The sequence below is a fragment of the Amblyomma mixtum genome, chromosome 1 (assembly GCF_055824585.1).
Source record: "Amblyomma mixtum isolate Tamu chromosome 1, ASM5582458v1, whole genome shotgun sequence".
NCBI lineage: Eukaryota > Metazoa > Arthropoda > Arachnida > Ixodida > Ixodidae > Amblyomma > Amblyomma mixtum.
Window position 1 is genome coordinate 61,130,623 of NC_143012.1, and position 18,467 is coordinate 61,149,089.

The window sequence follows — 18,467 nt, forward strand, 5'->3', positions numbered from 1 at the left end:
AAAATTGCGTCGAAATAGCGCGGACGTCGATATAGCCACGTGAACGGTGTGACGTCACATCCGCCGAAAGTCGTCGCGGCATAGTAAAAATTGTCGCAGAATGGTCGGAGAAACGTCGGATTTGTGTCAAATTAGATGGAAAAATGGGTAATTAAGCGTAATTAACACTTCAGATCCCCGAAAGATGTATAATTTGGATATCTATATAGCCACGAGAACGGTGTGACTTTACATCCACCGCAAGTCGTCACGAAATTTTTATTGTTAAGACATACTACACCGTCATTAACTTGTACCTCATTCACACAGTTATCATCTGATTATGACTTCACGTGACATGGTGCCAGTTTCGATGTACACGTTCTGAGGACGCGATCTGCGGACAACTTCCGGTGATAGGTATTGCTTCTCGCCATCCATATAATGCTTCCCATTAATAAAACGAAAGAACGCTATGCGGGACTACGCTCTTGCCGATTCACTCAAAATTAATCACATCATCATCATCGTCATCACTCTGACTACGCCCAGTGCAGGGCAAAGGCCTCTCCCATGTCTAACCAATTCACGTAGTCCTTCGCCAGCTGCGGCCACCGTATTCCCGCAGATTTCTTAATCTCAGTCACCCACCTAACTTTCTGCCGCCCCCTGCTACGCTTGCCTTCTCTTGGAATCCACTCCGTTACCCTTAAGGACCAGCGGTTATCTTGCCTCTGCATTACATGCCCTGCCCAAGCCCGCGTCTTCCTCTAGATTTCAACTAGGATGTCATTAACCCGCGTTTGTTCTCTCACTTACTCCGCCCACTTCCGGTCTCTTAACGTTACACCTATCATTTTTCTTTCCATAGCTCGCTGCGTTGTGCTTAACTTAAGCTGAACCCTATTTGTTAGCCTCCACATTTCTGCCCCATAGGTGAATACCAGTAAGATACAGCTGTTGTGTACTTTTCTCTTGAAGGAAATTGGTGAACTGCCATTTATGATCTGAGAGAACCTACCATATGCGCTCCACCCCATTTTTATTCTTCTAGTTATTTCCACACACACATACAGCTAAAGGTTTGAAATTGTGGACATTTTTCGCAAGGAGTGCCTCTGCCTTTTTTTTTTTAAATAAAGCTGCTTACGGCATTTTTATTCAAATTCTCAGTTCCAGATAGAAAGACGACCGTGTTACAGTGCAGCTTCTGAAACTTTCAGAAACTCTTCGCTCCATATATCCCTCACGCATTTCCCCTCTGGGATCTCATTTATCTTGTCCAATATGAGTCTTAGCTGATCCTTGCGAAGGGATTCCGCCCATCGGCCTGTTTTAGCCCGTCTTACGAAATGGATGGTATTCTGTCGAATTTCCGCCGCAGTTTTTGCGGCATCAAATTTAAGCGTTGAGTCGCTGTACGCTCGCTCGATAAACTTCTCTTTGGGAAGCTGGAGAAATGTTTTCGTAAACTCGGCGTCGCATTGGCCAACGACTTTGCTAAGCAACTCCGGGTTCTCGCGGAGAACCCCGGCATAGCTGGGGGAGAGGAACTCTGCCAGGCGGAGAAGAACGCCTTCACAGTCTCGCGACGCCTCCTCGTAGGTGAAAAAGAAGAAATTTTTCTCATCTCTTCTCGCGTAACCGGCGTGCAGGTGTCGAAAATAGTCGCCCATGACCGCCGTTCCTGCCAGAAAAGTTTTCAAAAACTCTCCGAATGACGAAAACTTAGGCACGCCAGGAAGTGCTCCCCATGCCTCGTAGACTGATGTGCAGACATCCCACGGAGCTCGGGCAACGTACACATACTTCGCTTCTGGGGTGACGGAAACTTTTCCCGGACGCAGGTGGGTACGAAGCAGGCGAGGTGTAGACATCACTTCATCTACCTTCTTGCCCGATTTCTCGAGAAAAAGAATCCTCGAACAGAACTCTTCATAAGTGCGAGCACTGCGTCCTTCGTAGCAGATCAGCTGAATCATTTGAGCCGTCCAGTGTGTTCCGGAGCTCGGATATCCCATCAGGATGATGTCGCCTTCTCGAGGTTTCAGCTGAAGGGCTTCCCGTATCTTGTTTGGGTCAAACGTTGCGTTGTAGCGCTCTCCGTCCACCTCTTGCCAGAGATTGTCGTCTTCACTGGACATGTTAGTTGTTCGCCTGGAAAACACAGAAGGCAAGCAAAGAATATGTCTTAAGGTATTAAGGCAATCAAAAGACACTACTTAACTACGAGAACTCAGATTTAAACATTTTGCACATAATACTGTAAATGATGCTTATATTACGTATTACGTGGTGTAATCGAAGACCGGCTTGTTTTGGAGTCAAAAGAAGAGTAACTTACAGAGCAGACACCCTCTCACAGACATTTCGGAACGTTTTCAAGCCGTCTCTATTCCGCTCTTTCCGGATATTTATTCTTTGGTTACGTGGCAGACAAGATCGAAGAACTGGGCTGGAACTTTAGGCATGAGACTCCAAAGGAAGGCGAATTAGTTTCTGGATCAAATATTGATAAAGAACCCGTACCATCTTTGTTGGGTTTGCCGTCTGCAGTCAGCAAAAAAAAGTTAAATGGAATTTTGCGTCACCGCAATAATAGAACACCATCAAGGATCTCATCGCTGTGCCGTGCCTGAAGTCTGCTGTATCAGTCTTGTCACCATCTCATCAATGTAAGCGCTGAGTATCAGGTGGAAAGACTAAATCAAAGTGGTTACCCAGGTCACGTGATCAGCAGAGCAAGCTAGGATGTTGTTAGGTGGGTTAAGTGCCAAGACAAAAGCGGGAATACAGAAGAATGCTCAAGTTCGGTCGCGATATCATGCATTGATCGACTATTGCGCGGGATTAAGAATGAGGCTGGCAGGTATGTTGATCGAATCAAAATTTCGGCCGCGAAAAAGCTATCGAGGCTATGCCCTTTAACTGAAAGGAAGTCTCAGCATGGCACGACGAAGGAAAAAGTGGTTGTGGTGTCAGGGATGTATCACCGTTTGTTGTTTGCGAGGTCGGCATAGTGTACAAAGTTCCCTCGACACGTGGTAAGGTGTACGTTGGTCAGAGAAGAAGTTGTTTGAATGTGCGGCTGATGGAGAGAGAGGAAAGAATTTTAATGAGAGGAAAAGGTGGAGAGGTCGGCCGGTGGTAACATGGCCCTGGCCTGCTACTCCACACAGGTGATATGGAAGGGTAGGAAAGGGAAAGTGCGAATGAAGATTGATGATGGCGTAATACAATGAGTTTCATGGGTGATGTCTACACACACACACATTGGCTGGCGCTCGCATCGTCAGACAACTGAACAACTGAACATGACACACTTTCAAGCAATGAAGGAAACGCAAGTAGCACTCCGAGCTAACAACACAGCAAATATAAATAACAATGATATTAATAGTACACAAGTATTGACAAGGTTACGAAGTAGTTCTGTAATTGCAGTCTTTGATAAGCAGTGGTGTTTTGAATTGCGTTTAAGGTACGCGGAAGGTTATGAACTGAAGACTGTAATTTATAGTTCCTACAAAGAAATGGCATGACCCATACATCCTCATTTAGTGTGTGCATTAAAGGGACACTGAGGAGAAATTGAAGTTGGCTTGTATCGACAGAATACCAGCTCCTGATTACAAAAACGCCACTCATACTGACAACAAAGCTCTTGTAACGTAGAAAAGAGAAAGAACCAAAATACAGGTATCGCCGCCACAGGCCAAACTCGCAAGTACAAGCGTGATGAGATCATAGAACAAAACAGTGTTGCTAGAACGAATGGTTCTAGCAACACCAGGAACCGAGAAATCATGCATCACTGAGGCGCAGCAAATGCATGCGCAAATCTCCTTGACGTCGCCAGATGGCGCCACGTGCCCGGCTGCTATGCGCGCTCCTGAAGCATCGGGACAAATCAGCGCCTGTTTTCCGGCGATAGGCGGGCTCCCGGTATTCCGCTAGCGGTAACAAGGTACACGGTATGCTAAAGGTGTCTATTTGCGAGAACTTCGTTGACGACTTCGAGAACGAGATCCATCGTAACGCTGGCAAAACGCCAGTGCAAACGTAATCGAAGCGACTGTAGCGACGGCCGCAATAGCCGATACATGCCTTCAACGTGCGGCCGGCGGTAGCTTTCTTTTCGGCTGCTGCTAGGCCGCACTGCTGGCAGTCAGAAATCACGGAGTCTGCGTTACGTCATGTGCACGTCATGTTTCACGTCTCTTAGTCCCTTGTCGTCATAGACGAATCCCAAGTTTGAATCAGAGCGGCGGGAAAAACTTTTTCAACTTCGAATCCAAATTTCTTAGAAATAAATGCATCTTTCGCTGCCGGCCAAGTGGCAGCAAAGCCATGACATGCCGAACTATCGGATTTTACTATAAAAAAATATTAATAGTGCTCTCCTCAGTGGCCCTTTAAAGACTGGAGTAATTCTAAGGTGGCCAAAGTTGATGAATAATTTTTGACATGGGTGGTGGAAAATACTTTAGTTGAAGAAGTCGAAACTGGTATAGGTTATTTACGCGAATGATAGAATGTGGTTTGAAGGCATCCCGGCCGCGGCGGTTGAATTACTTCGGAGGAGAAATTCGAGGCCCGTGTACTGTGCGATGTCAGTGCACGTTAAAGAACCCCAGGTGGAAAAAATTTCCGGAGCCCTCCACTACGGCGTCTCTCATAGCCTCAGTCGCTTTGGGACGTTAACCCCCATAAACCAAACCAAACCAAACCAGTTTTTGATTCGATTTTTTTAGATTTGCAAGATGATGAATTATTTTTTGTATTATGAACTATTTATTAATGTTAGTCTTTGCAGTTGTTGCGCAAACTAAACTTCAGTAATTTAAATGTTATTGGAACAATGCATAATAAAATAGAATTTTACATTTTTGAGGCTGAGTGCCATGGCATCAAAGAAAAGTTTTCGCTAAGGTGTTCAATACGGTCATCCCAAGTCAAGTAAGACGAAAAATACACACCTAATGCTTTGTGTTTGCTGACAATATAAATAACCTGGCCTTCAAATTTTAGTATGCCACTGTGGTGTACATCTTTATTCTTAGCACGAAACATTATTGCTTTGGTTTTTGCTGCATTTAATTGAAGTCGGTTTAAGCGACACCAGGTTGATAATTTTTATAGAGCAACATTACACTCCTCTATGAGACACTCAATATTAGGGCCACAGACAAGCACAGTAGTGTCATCGGCATGTATAATAAACTGAGTGATGTTGTCTATGTTAACCATGTGATTAATGAAAACATTAAAAAGTAGGGGCCCCAGCACCCTACCCTGTGGTACGCCAGGGCGGATTGGTAGAAAGTCAGAAGTTTCATTATGGATACCTACAGCCTGAGTTCTGCTGCAAAGATAGCTTTCAAATAGTGATAATTTCTTGCCACGGATCCCACATGAATATAGCTTTTTATTAGAATATTATGATGTAAGCAAACGAATGATTTGCTGAAATCAAGAAACACGCCAAGCGTAAAGACATTTTTCTTTATATTCTGCAAATGTTTTCTTTCAGTGTCAGCAATGCACTCTCAGTTGACCTTCCGGTTGTGAAGCCAAATTGCGATTCTGTTAGAGCATTGTTTTTATCGAAAAACTTTATTATTCGCGAAAAAATTGACTTTTCTAATCCTTTTGAAAAAACTGGAAGTACAGAAATGGACCTGTAGTTTGAAGCGACGTTTCGGTCACCTCCTTTATGAATGAGTGATATACCCTGGTTGCTTTCATGGCAAGGAAAAAATTGCCTCAGTCGATTACCAAATTAAAAATGTGCGTAAGCACAGGGGACAGTAAGCCTATTGTGCTTTATTGGTTTTATTTGTGAATTTTAAATATCCAAAGCCTTACTGTTCCTTAAGCTCATGAATGTATTGCAAACTATGGATTCATTAGTCGGCTGTATAAATGCACTATTCGCAGCTTGTGTCAGACTGATCTCATTATTGTCTGTACTGGCTCCATTCAAGCAATAAGCGATGCTGTTCACAAAGGGGTTATTGAAGTAATCCGCAAGAGCTTTACATGTTATTTCATGATCATTTATGTTTATTGCTTTGGGCACGGTGCTGCCCTTATGACGCCACAAGACATCATTTATTACCCTCCAGGCAATATCAGTGTGCTGGCGGGTAACATTGTCAAAATGTCGTTCATAGTATGCCTTCTTAGCCCTACGGAACTAAGAGTTTAGTTTATTCCGTAGTTGTTTGAAGAATTTCAGTGTCGCTTCCGAGGGCGTGCGGAAAAAAAAGTGGCAATGTCGATTTTTACTTTTTATCACGTTTATATGTTCATGCGTGAAGAAAATGCTTCTTGTAGATATGTAAAAACTGCCGAATACGAGCATCATACGCATCGTCTGCACATTTTATGCACATAACAGGTGACCAATCGTGCTTAAAAATGTCACATTTGAATGCTTTCAAAGCGCTTTCAGAAATACGCTGCACGAAGAAAGGCTCTTTTTATTACTCCGTTTACGTACCTCCCCTTGGTAAGTAACAAAATTAGGACCATGGTCGCTCACATCAGACGCTAACGGGCCGACAATGTCAACATCGGCTTCAATGTTAGTAATAAAAAGCCTATTCCAGTAGAGGTAGTACACGTTACTCTAGTTGCCGTGCTGATTAAACATACGTAGCCAGCAGAGACTAACAGTACATTAGAATATCTGACAAGAATGCTTTGTTCTAAAATTTTGATATTGAAATCACCGCCGCAAAGTAGACGACACTTGTGTACAAAACTATAATGTAATAACTCATCAAAAAAGCTCATAAACTGCAAAAAGTTACCAGTAGTGGTATGATGCTGAACACATACTATTTCATCTCTGCTTTGCACCATCAGAACCTCATAATCTTCTCTTATCCCGCTGAAATCTGGAAGAATACGGCATTTTTTTGTGGGCATCAATATAGATAGCGACGTCGCCACCATGCCTATTGGTACGAATTAGGACGAAATTTTCGTAATCAGGCACTTCCAACATTTTGCAACCATCTTGGTATCAGGTCTCGGACAACATTACAATGCTGAACTTAAAAGAAAACTGGTTCATAAACAAAGCTATGTCGCCCCCTTTGTTGCCAGCCGAGCGAGCGTTAAGATGAAGTGCTGAATTAGAGGACAAATTTTTCAGATGGATTGCGCGAGCCAAAACAAACTCGTGATAATCCATTGTTTCAGACAGAGTAGCAACCAAAAAAAAAAGCTTTCTTAGACTTGTGTCTGACGTACTTGCTGTGTCATCGGCTGGCACTGCCAAAATCTTGCTGACATCGGCTTCGAATATAGTCGGTACGATAGGAAATTTTTCAGTCCGCCTCATGAAGATCTTCCCGTTCTGCGACCAGGTGGATTTCGAGTTTTGATCGTACTTTTTTCTGGTAGCTTGAAAAGTAGTTTCTTTCAGTTGCGCAGAGATGCTCATTAACATAAACAGGGGCTGGCTCGTTAAGTTAGATGTCATCGTTGGTCAGGCGCATTTTCTTAGCCTTCCTGAGTACAGTGTGGCGCTTTGCCCGAGACCGAAAGTGCACAACAATGTTGGGCGTGTCCGCATTCCTTATTGGTACACGATGACATGCTTGGAGTTCCGATTCCAGAAGAGGTTCGCTTATTGCCGTGCCAGTATTTTAAATTAAACCAGCAGTAGACTCATTCTCATGTTTCAGAACTGCTCTAATTTCAAGATTGTTTATCCTAGAATACTGTTCAGAATGAACAACGCGCCTTTCAACGTCCAGAATTCTGATTTCCAGATACTTACGCTTCTTCTGGAGCACTTCATGTTCACCTGCAAGCTCTCTGGCTTTGGAAATTCCTCCATCTGCCTAACTTGACGGGTCTTTTATGTCGCCATGAGCAAATTCAATGGTTTCCCGCAAGTAAGCCTGTTCACTCTTAATCTCACGCAATTCGTTCATTACTTCCCATTCTATGGACTCACGAAAAGTTTTCAGTTCGAGTTTCATTTCATCTTTTACCTTTTCCAGCTTAGCTTTCATTTCTTCTCTAGCTTTGGCTCAGTCCTTCGACATCCTAAAGTGTGGGTGCCATTATGATAGGGAAACGAACGTGAGAAAAAGCAGGAAAATGAAGCACTGGATGCCACCAAGAAATTGGAGCAAACTTGGCGGCTGCGACAACTACAAAAGAAGAAATGATAGTACACTTTGTTCACTAACCAGCAGTAACAGCAGAAAGATACCAGTGATGTGCACGATGGCTTGTCGCCGCTGTCCAGTGGCGCCGAAGAGTTTCCAATGCTTGTTGTGTAGAAGCGATGAAGTCACGTGATGGCGATGCAGCAGGCCACAGCAGAGCCGACACCTACAGGGACACCAGGGTGGCCAGCCTGCTTCTAGCGTTCGTTGGCACGCACGCTTCAAGCTTGATCGTCGCCGGCGCTTAGTGCGACTGCGTTGCGATTGGCCTGAAGCAACAGCAGAAAGATACGAGGGACGTCCACGCTGGCTAGACGCCGCTGCCCCAAAGGCGAATATCAATGGAAATATGTATAAAAATATCAAGCCTGCTTCCAGCCATGTTCAATTATGCTCCATGCAGCTGTGTTTGTACGGCATCTGTTCCGGAAATTGTTCGCATTGCATCGCCAAAGAGGAACGTTGGCTGTACAGGTAAAAAGGTCAACTCTTTCTGGCACTCTGCGTTCCAGCTGACGATAACAAGCGGCAGCGTGTGTGTGCTGTGTTTTGTGGCACAAAAGCAACCAAGGCTATCAATTGCGAAACGCAACATTTAATTTGCTCCCTTTGTGGAAACAACTAAAAAAGGTTCTAGTCGGTATAGATTGTTTAGCAGTAGGGTGGCTTTTTAGGCTTGCTGGTTGGACATAGTTTCAAAACACTGTAGCACAACCGAGGACGAGGACAAAAATCAACAGACGGAACACCACGAGAGCTAACTTCCAACAAACTTTATTGCTCTCAAGCAGCACAATTGTACGCCAGCAAAAACACGTAGTCAGTTTTGCACAACATTATCGCGTTCGCAAAAAAGCGAGCTCATTATCACTGCGCTCGTGGTGTCCCTTCTGTTCATTTTTGTCCTCGTCTTTGGTTGCGCTACAGTGTTTTGAAACTTGTTTACCAGTTTGCTTGTTAATGAAGCAAGAAGTGCAGAAAATTCTGGCAAGATATTTATTTTATAAGGGAAACTGGGATAATAATCTTGTGTTGGTTGTAAACTTGCCGAAGTGTTTTTATTATTTTTCTACATTTGTTAGCTTGAAAACAAAATATGGTTTATAGTATGTAGTAGTATGTTTATTTGTCCATATTATGTTCAATATGCCCTCGAGGTGAGGCTAAAGGTGGTAGAGCAAGCATGCCTCCTGACAAGGCCCAACCCCAATTAACCCATCATGGAAACAGTGGCCGAACGGATAAAAGAGAAAAAAAACAAATAGCAACATTTTCACAATAGAAAATAGTTAATGATATACGATAATAAATATCAATTAACAGTAAACCAAACATTTCAAAATATGCACATTCACCTAAAGAAAGGGAGACAAACAAATTTAACCGGGGGGAAAAGAATCTTCAGTTTTTTCTTAAATACACACACTAACTTTATAAAGGAATCTGAATAAGAAACTGGTAGGCATTAACAATGTTCTAACTACACGCGGATGAGCGAACACTTATCCGCGTAATTCGAGACGGGCGCTGTGTCTCGTCTTCGTTCCTTCTTGTGGTTTCCATGGATTGGAGCTATTTTTTCACCAGTTCAAGTACGCACCAACTAGTCTTAAAAGAAGTGTTAATGCGGATTGTTCTTGTTTTGCGACAATGGAGCGGTGAGTAATGTGAGTGTGCTCAATGCGAACTATAAATAAAACACTGTCAATGAAACATTCTTAGAGTGTGCATGTTCCGTTCTCCTAATATGGGTTTCACAAGGTGTAGCTCATTCAATGTCCAACCCAGTCCGCCATTCATCTCTCAGCCCACTGGGTACTGAATATTTGCTGTAATCTTTGCAGAGAGAGCTTACGTTTTTATTTCCCAGTCTCGCGCATGCGCAAACCGGACGTGCGTTCTTTCTTCGTCCGTAATTCAGAAATTGCTCAGGACCAGCCAGAACTTTCATCACACAACTTTCATCGCTGTATTGAAGCGATACGTTTGTTTTCTATGATACCACCGACTGATAGTGTGACTGCATTTGTAGGGTGGAAACAGTGTGAGTTCTTTTATGAAGTTTACGCAAATTCCGCTTTCATAAATTTAACGTTCATTATTTTTCTACATGCGCAAAGGAGGCAAAACATTCAGCAGTGAAAAATGTGTTCCGCCACGAAAGCTTGTTCCTTCCGACGTCACTTCATACGACTCCACTTCGGAGTTAAGAATGTATCTTCGAAGCATCGGGATGAAACTCAGTGTGGTTGTCGTATTGACTTTTTAGTACCAGGTGTTTTTCTGCACTATTTTTTAGTGCCTTTTACTGCCAAAGAAATTCTGCTAGAGTGCGATCGCATGGTGAGGGAAAATTGTACCATGGGTGCAGTGATTTGTGTTTGAGGCAGAAAGCTGAGCTAGTTGGTGTTTGGAATGAGAAGGCATAATAGTAGTAGCATGGGAAGCCGTTTATGGCCTGCAGGACCAATGTGGTCTATCAGATTCCGCTATCTTGAGCAAAATGCTACATCGGCCAAACAGGCCGTTGTATCAATGTTCGCCTCATAGAGCACAAGAATCTGGCAGCTGCTATATCGGGCCCTGGACACTTGGCGGCACACTGCAAACAATGTAAGCATAATGAAAAGACTTGTACCCCTTTTTTGAGCAGACACGTGTGCTTTATGTAAATGCAGACCAGAAGGAACGGGAGGTATTGGAAGCCTTTCTTATTCACATGGAAAGGCAGTCGTGTGTGAGCAAACCAAATGTTTATCTGTGAACAAAACATTTTAACATATCCTGTATCGTGAAGTGCTCTCACGCATGCGATTCGATTGTTGATTATTCTCCTCCTCAATGTCACCTATATATTCGTGGTTTTTTCGAGACTAAAGTCAGTTGATGTCTAGCGCCTGTGTTGCCTTCTACCCTCGTCCCTGTTTTTTAGCGCTACTACTATGCCTTCTCAGTGATTTGTGCTTTAAGAAGAGCTATGTCCATTATGCTAAGATTGCGGCAGATGTCTCTTTATTGATTCCATCAATTTATTCGAAAATATTCTCAAAAGGCCCTCTCTCTCGAGGGGACTGCATAAGGCGGTTACTGCACTGCTGTGGCCCCATTACTACAACTAATACGGCCTAATTACGCGAGGTGTATTGTGGATATTGTTGCAGAGAGACAGTCGGATGTCGGAGCTGCCGTGGTAGCGGCCCTATGTATTGAACGTACGGTCAAGTGAGTGCCGTTTTTTTTTTGGTGTACGCTCATTTCGCACTGAGTGTGCCGTAGAGAATTACGGCCAAGGCTGTTATCGCAATAAAGCAGGTCATGATCACGTGCAGGGAGCTGAGAGACCACCTGCGCTTGCAAACAGCATAGGTTAAGTCCTCTGCGCTGCGTAGCGCGCTTATGCGCACGCTCAGCTTGCTAAAACTGCCCGAGGTATGATGTACGGGGAGAGCTCTAGAATTAGGTTTAATATCTATTTAGTTACTAAGTACTGGTGCCGTAAAAAGCAAATGAAAGGCAATATTCACAAAAAAATGTAATCATTGTCCCCCCAATTCATGCATCCTTGAATACATATGTGCAGCCTAATTGTGATTTTGCGAATTTCTCTGTGCACCAACAAGCATAGACGATTATGCTTTCGATTTAAAGAAATTAAATTTTTTTGTCAAAGTCGCCTTCCATTTACTTTTGACTGCGAGTGTACATTTCTTACAAGATATATCGAGCAGGGAATACCGAAATGATTACCTAACAAATATTAGCCACGGAATAAAAAGCAGATAAGGAATAATGCAGTTTAACCTTGTTTAAACGAAAAGGAAGATACCCCAAGATTTATTCGTTATAGCCATTGCTTCGTTATACCGGTATATCCTTTGCTGGCAACTGTCGCATGCCAACGGGCTTACCTGCCACTGAGTATAACGAAGAGAACACAGCTGGGGCTCTGTGTGCCGCGGATGTGCATTGTGAGACCACCGCTTGAACAGAGCGTGTACCATGTGACCGAATGTACGTACACCAATACAATATGCAGGCCTCGATTTTGGTCACGGTCTAATTTCGGGAACAAGGGAAGATTGTTGGGCCAGTTGGTGATCATGGCAACGGAACGGCGCGAAAAAACGGGACAGGAAGACATGAGGCGATAGACACAGCGTCGACGGGCTATGATGGACAAATTTCGGGGGCGGCTTGGGCTAATTTCGGAAATGACTCGGGCCCAATTTGAAGGTGGCCATGGTCGCATCATGTCGAGCAATTGTAGTTGGATATCGATTTTGGTCCAAATCGTTCATGGTCGCATTTCGCGGGTCGCCCAGGCCAAATTTTTAAGGCTAAAGCCTTTAAAGATGCAATGAAGAGGAATCTGAACTCGTCTTTTTGCCGCGGGAACTCAATCTACACGTTCCCAGCACTCTTAGAAACTTCGACTTATTGCCCTGTGTGGCCGATTTCCCTGATTAAATTGAATGAACGTCCGGCTCCCGCCTTTTTTTTTTTTTTGAATTCTGCCTCGTTCGGTGGGCGGAGTCGACTAACGCGTGGAGTGCCTTTCACCCAGTCCCGCGGCGGCTTGCCGCTCTGCCATCGGCGGAGTAATACGTAATGAACCGTAGTAGCAAATAGTTCGCGCGTATTTTTATTTCTGCGGGCTTATTTTGCGGCTATATTATCTGCGAATGAAACTATTTATTCACGTAAACCTAAAAAACAAAATAAAGCGAAAGCAAAGCCTCCACGGAGCTGGCTGAAAAGCACTCCACGCGTTGGACGACTCCGCCCACCGTACGGGGAGAATTCAAAAAATAAAGGCGGGAGCGGGACGTTAATTCGATTTAATCAGGGAAATCGGCCACACAGGGCAATAAGTCAGAGTTTCTAAGAGTGCTGGGAACGTGTAGATCGAGTTCCCGCGGCAAAAAGACGAGTTCAGATTCCTCTTCACTGCACCTTTAATGTCTCATATGGTCGTCCGTTAACAAAGCGTGTCACAAGCGTTTAACTCGGGAACTAAAAAAGATAGAAGAAAACCAATGGTTGTTTCAGATAGATGAGGAAAAAAATGAACCTAGAAACCAAGTTCGATGACTGCAAAATAATTAGTCATTTAATGATAGGCAAATATGTCGAAATTACGTCGAAATAGTGCGGACGTCGATATAGCCACGTGAACGGTGTGACGCCACATCCACCGAAAGTCGTCACGGCATAGTAAAAATTATCACAGAATGGTCGGAAAAACGTAGGATTTGTGTCAAATTAGAAGGAAAAATTTGTAATTAAGCGTAATTAACACTTAAGATCCTCGAAAGATGTATAATTTGGGTATCTATATAGCCACGGGAACGGTGCGACTTCTCATCCACCGGAAGTCGTCACGGCATAGTGTCCTCGGCTTTCGCCACTGAACACTTTAGTTGCCGAAAGGATGTCCTTTGAGGGGAAAAGCCTCTTTTTTTTTCTTCACTTGTTGCAGTGTTAGTACAATAATCGGACACAACTACAAAGTAATAGAATAGATTTAGAGTAGAAATTAGAATGGAGTTGAACTGCAATAGACTGCAATTAGAATAGAAATGGAGTTGCAATGAAGATGCGCGTAAGTTCCGTTACCGTGATACTACAGTTCACTATTGGCCAGCGATTACAGGCTCCTGCGTCACTGACCCTGCTGAGTTGCAGTTGCAGTAAAAAGAACTCGGCAAATTCAAAATCTGTTCACTTTTATTTACCTATAGAAATGGCAGCTATGAGAATTCGGCTTTTCAGTACCAGACGCCGGAGCCAGCTTACATTGCGTCAACCTCAGCACTTGGCTCGAAAAACTGTCCTGCAGCCTGTGTTCACAAGATTTTGTGAGTGCATTCTTAAAAGTTGACTGCACGATGTTCCTTTTAACAAGTTTTGAATGGGCTGAATCGTAGGGTAGGATGGGCTTATTGGCTCTTGGTTCAAATAACCAGCACACATGGTCCTCTCCGAAAAACAACTTTAACTCTAGAAAGCGCATGATGTTTTGTTCTGGGAATTCTTGAGTAACTTCAAGAGGTGATATAGTATGAGAAAAAGTGTGGAGGACTTGAGTTGCTTCTGTTTTAAAAGCTTCAGTGTCGCATTTCAGGCAGTTCAGCGCTCTTTATAGGCAAATATGTCGAAATTACGTCGAAATAGCGCGGACGTCGATATAGCCACGTGAACGGTGTGACGTCACATCCACCGAAAGTCGTCACGGAAGAGTAAAAATTATCACAGAATGGTCGGAAAAACGTCGGATTTGTGTCAAATTAGATGAAAAAATTTGTAATTAAGCGTAATTAACACTTAAGAGCCCCGAAAGATGTATAATTTGGGTATCTATATAGCCACGGGAACGGTGCGACTTCACATCCACCGGAAGTCATCACGGCATAGTGTCCTCGGCTTTCGCCACAGAACACTTAAGTTGCCGAAGTGTCCTCGCAATTTTTTAATTTTTACGACATACTACACCGTCATTAACTTGTGGGACTGTGGTCCCTTATCGTGTAACCATGGGGTCCAATAAAATTCTCTTGAGAACTTGTACCTCATTCACACAGTTATCACCTGATTATGACTTCACGTGACGTGGCGCCAGTTTCGATGGACACGTTCTGCAGACGCGATCTGCGGACAATTTCCGGTGGTAGTTTTTGCTTCTCGTGAGCCATATAATGCTAACCATTAATAAAACAAAAGAATGCTATGCGGGACTACGCTCCTGCCGATTCACTCAAAATGAATTAGATACTTGCTAGTTTCTTCGTCCGGCTTGCAGACACTTTTTGAAAAGTGATCCCCAGCGATAAGTCGTTTCTATTAAGCGATAAACTCAAAGAACTTGAAGCTACTTGTATTCACAATCGCAGTCAACGCTACATCGAATGACCCCTTGCTCACACGTGATGTCAAGAGAGCCTGAATAGAAAGAAGAGGGCGTACAGGAAAGACAAACCAGCCAACTCGCCCCTCAGATTTTGATCGCCAAGTTCATTCCACCGCTCCATAGTCTGGGCTCCGGTCCACTCGGGGCTAGGAGGAAACGAGCCAGCAGACACAGCCGCCCGCGCGACACTGAAGACTACCCGTTCTACAAGCTTAACCAAATTTGATGTGAGAGCAATCGGCCGAATATTGTCGAGATCAAAACCCTTCCCCTGCTCTTTCAGCAATAATATAATTTTCGCTGTTTTCCAATTTTGTGGAACACAGCCTTTTTCCAAAGACCAGTTTCACAATCTGCAACAGGTGCGGGGCAAAGTCTTGCATTAGTATTTTCAGCATGGCAACTGTTACTCCGTCAATACCAGAGGCAGCAGATTGCAGGCAATTAACTAACGACACTAAATCAGATATAGATTCCTTAGTGAGGTCTCCACCCAAATGAAACGGGGTTGATGGAAAGGGAGTGCAAGCACGAAAACGCACAGCAAGGCCTTGAGCTATGGACTCCAGTTGATCTTTTTCGTCCCGAGGTGGCAATACTGTGGACTGAGAGATATGAGAGGAGGGCAGCACATTAGTACGTTCCATGAATCTATAGAGAGACAGCAGCGGACAGCAGATCCGGAAAGATGCCTTGCACACATAGCATGTTTCTGCATCTGCTGTCTGCTGGAAGAGTACCAGTGGCATTCAACAATGCACAAACTGACAGCCAGTGGGATGCGAGTCATTAAGTTTACACACTCAGTAATTAGCTTTCTTGACCAAGGGGCAAATAGTAAGTGTTGCTGAAACACTACAGACTGCATCAATACGCTCTTTTGATCAAAAAGAAATGCCCTGTAGGTGTCGCTGACACACAACGAACCACAGCACTAAAAAATTGTCTCGATCTGAACATAAAAAACTGGCTTCCATGTACAGCAGGAGTTAAACATATGGTGCTAGAGTGCGCTTATGGGATATTGTTTGGCAGTAAGCTCACGGGACGGCATCAGGATAGCAAAGCTGCTCCCACAAGATAAAGGTAGCCTCAGAGGCTTTGAGCCAAAAGCCTGGTTTCTACAGTAGATGTTTCAAAGCCAATACGCTTTAAGTGCTTAGTTACTAGTAGATCTGCTTCCAAGAGCGGCGTGTTGTAGCGTGCATATTTCATGGTTCGTTTTTTACAGCCACATCATCTAAGCAAGTACATCATTTTTTTTTACTGTTCTGTTTGTTGGGAGCTGTACTGCTTTTGAAAAACATTATGTGGTGCACCATTCCATGCAATGCTTTATGCTGGGTTCGTGCCCAGTGTTTCAGTCGGTTACTATTCGCCTTCTCCATATTTCTTGAGTACATGTATGGAAAGGCCCCCCATTTCTTATTTTGGAAAATGGGCATATAATTGTGCATAAAAGAGCCAGGTGTTATACCTATCCTATTGCTATTGTTACCCTGTCACAGTTCACTATAATGCAAAATTTCATTTCAGGAGTTAAATAACTAAATGAAACACCCTAGTGGCAGTGTCAATAATTAGAATGAGCCAAGCAGCACAATTGCCACAGATACACAGCACTGAAGGAGTACAATTCTCTGCATGACAAAGCTAGAAAGTGATCTGTAAACACAAGCACCAACAGCATTTATTACACAAGACATAATTCTACTGCTATCACTGGCCAACATGGTTCAAGCTATGCTCATGAAGGCAGAACAAAACAAAGAGGACACCATCGTACAAACTTTCGGCTTGCCCTTTGTCCCCGAGTGCAGTTTACACCTGAGTGAAGTACCACGTTGCCCAACAATACTCCCCAATCAGTTTCTCAAACTTGTGAACAGAAACAAAACATGGACGCCGCTAGTGTGACTCACTAGCCGAGTTACTATCAAAAGCACCAACACTGGCACCAGAAGCTTCGACAGAATGTTCAGCAGTTACCACAGCAGGCCCTTTCACCAGCTCGCGAGTGCGTTCATCTTTCAACGCGTGTTTACTTGTGTGACCGAGCAGTGCCAACCACCTTGCCCAACAATACTCCCCAATCAGTTTCTCAAACTAGCGAACAATGACAAAACATGGAAACCTCCAATGTACTCACAGTCAACAATAAAAGTTTGATATCCAAGCCTTCGCGAATTGACAATGAGGCCTTCAGAAAGCAGAGCCTGTAGCTCGGAAACAAATGGTCTCAGAAACTCATTTGAAGAGTCTGGCTTTGACTGCCCCGCAAATGCACCAACAAGAAATGGTATTTCATCACCACAGTCATGAGCAAGGCACTGAATGGGCCAAAGCTACATCTTTGAAATTCTTGACAGCGGGAGACCATTTATATTAAATGACAACGGAATCGGAGCAGGCGGATTTTCTACTTGACGGAGCAAACGCAGCAGCCAATCTGCAAGACCGAAATGGCAATAGTGCCCTGGTGCCAATAGTGTGACCGAACTGTGCGACCATCCATTGGTAGACCCTACATACCAGACTTACTCCTTAAAATCTTCAGCAAAGCTGTCAGCGCACGCCGTTTGATACCGTGCTCAACTGCCCACTCCCGCAGAGAATCCGGAAATCATTTTGTATGTTATCTGCCTCGCATTGGGGTGTCTGCATAGCTGCTGCTCCACAGTCAATGCTCTCGGCACAAAGTCCAGTTTCTATGTCTTGCGTGGGCTCTTACAAATGCGCGCTACGGGAACCTGCACTCAAGGCAGCCGAACTAGCCGAGTTACTATCACAAGCACCAACATTGACACCAGAAGCTTCGACGGAATGTTCAGCAGTCACCACAGCAGGCCCTTTCACCAGCTCGCGAGCGCGTTCATCTTTCAACGCGTGTTTACTTGTGTGACCGAGCAGTACCAATGACGTTTTGGTCTCCCGAGGGGCTTTTTCACATATGCGTGTATCACTACGCAGTTGCATGGTCATAACTGTACCGACTGTATACGCACAAATGCGGCTTGTTAAAACACAGCACGCGCCATAACAGTACGTCCGGTTTTCACATGTACTACAACGGACCTAAATCGGCTGAAGATTGTAACCAAAGAGATACTCAACCCAACGTCAGTCGGCTAAAGAAAGAAAAAACGAAACCAACTCACGTTTCTTGCCTTTTCCCATCGCCACTATTGCTAGTTTGACTGCAGCTACGCATCCAAAATCTGCACAGCAAATGAAGGCCCAAAATTACGCGAGAAGACTGTGCTAAAGAATAAACTAATCGGACTCACCGCTTCCACTCCGCACTCTTCCCGCCGCCCGAAAGAGCGACGCCAGCGACGCGCGCTGCCACTGGACCGGCTTTGGCAGTAGCACTGGCTGTTGCTGAGCGC

The 18,467-nt window shown here is 44.2% G+C and overlaps 1 long non-coding RNA gene across 1 annotated transcript; it reads right to left on the reverse strand.

The window, feature by feature from the left end:
* Positions 1 to 244: 244 nt before the first annotated feature.
* Positions 245 to 18,436, reverse strand: LOC149366443 (uncharacterized). Its single transcript, XR_016283856.1, has 4 exons — positions 18,366 to 18,436; positions 18,237 to 18,296; positions 8,193 to 8,440; positions 245 to 2,136 (listed from the first exon to the last, which is right to left on the reverse strand). It is a non-coding gene; the product is annotated as an uncharacterized LOC149366443 (long non-coding RNA).
* Positions 18,437 to 18,467: the final 31 nt, after the last annotated feature.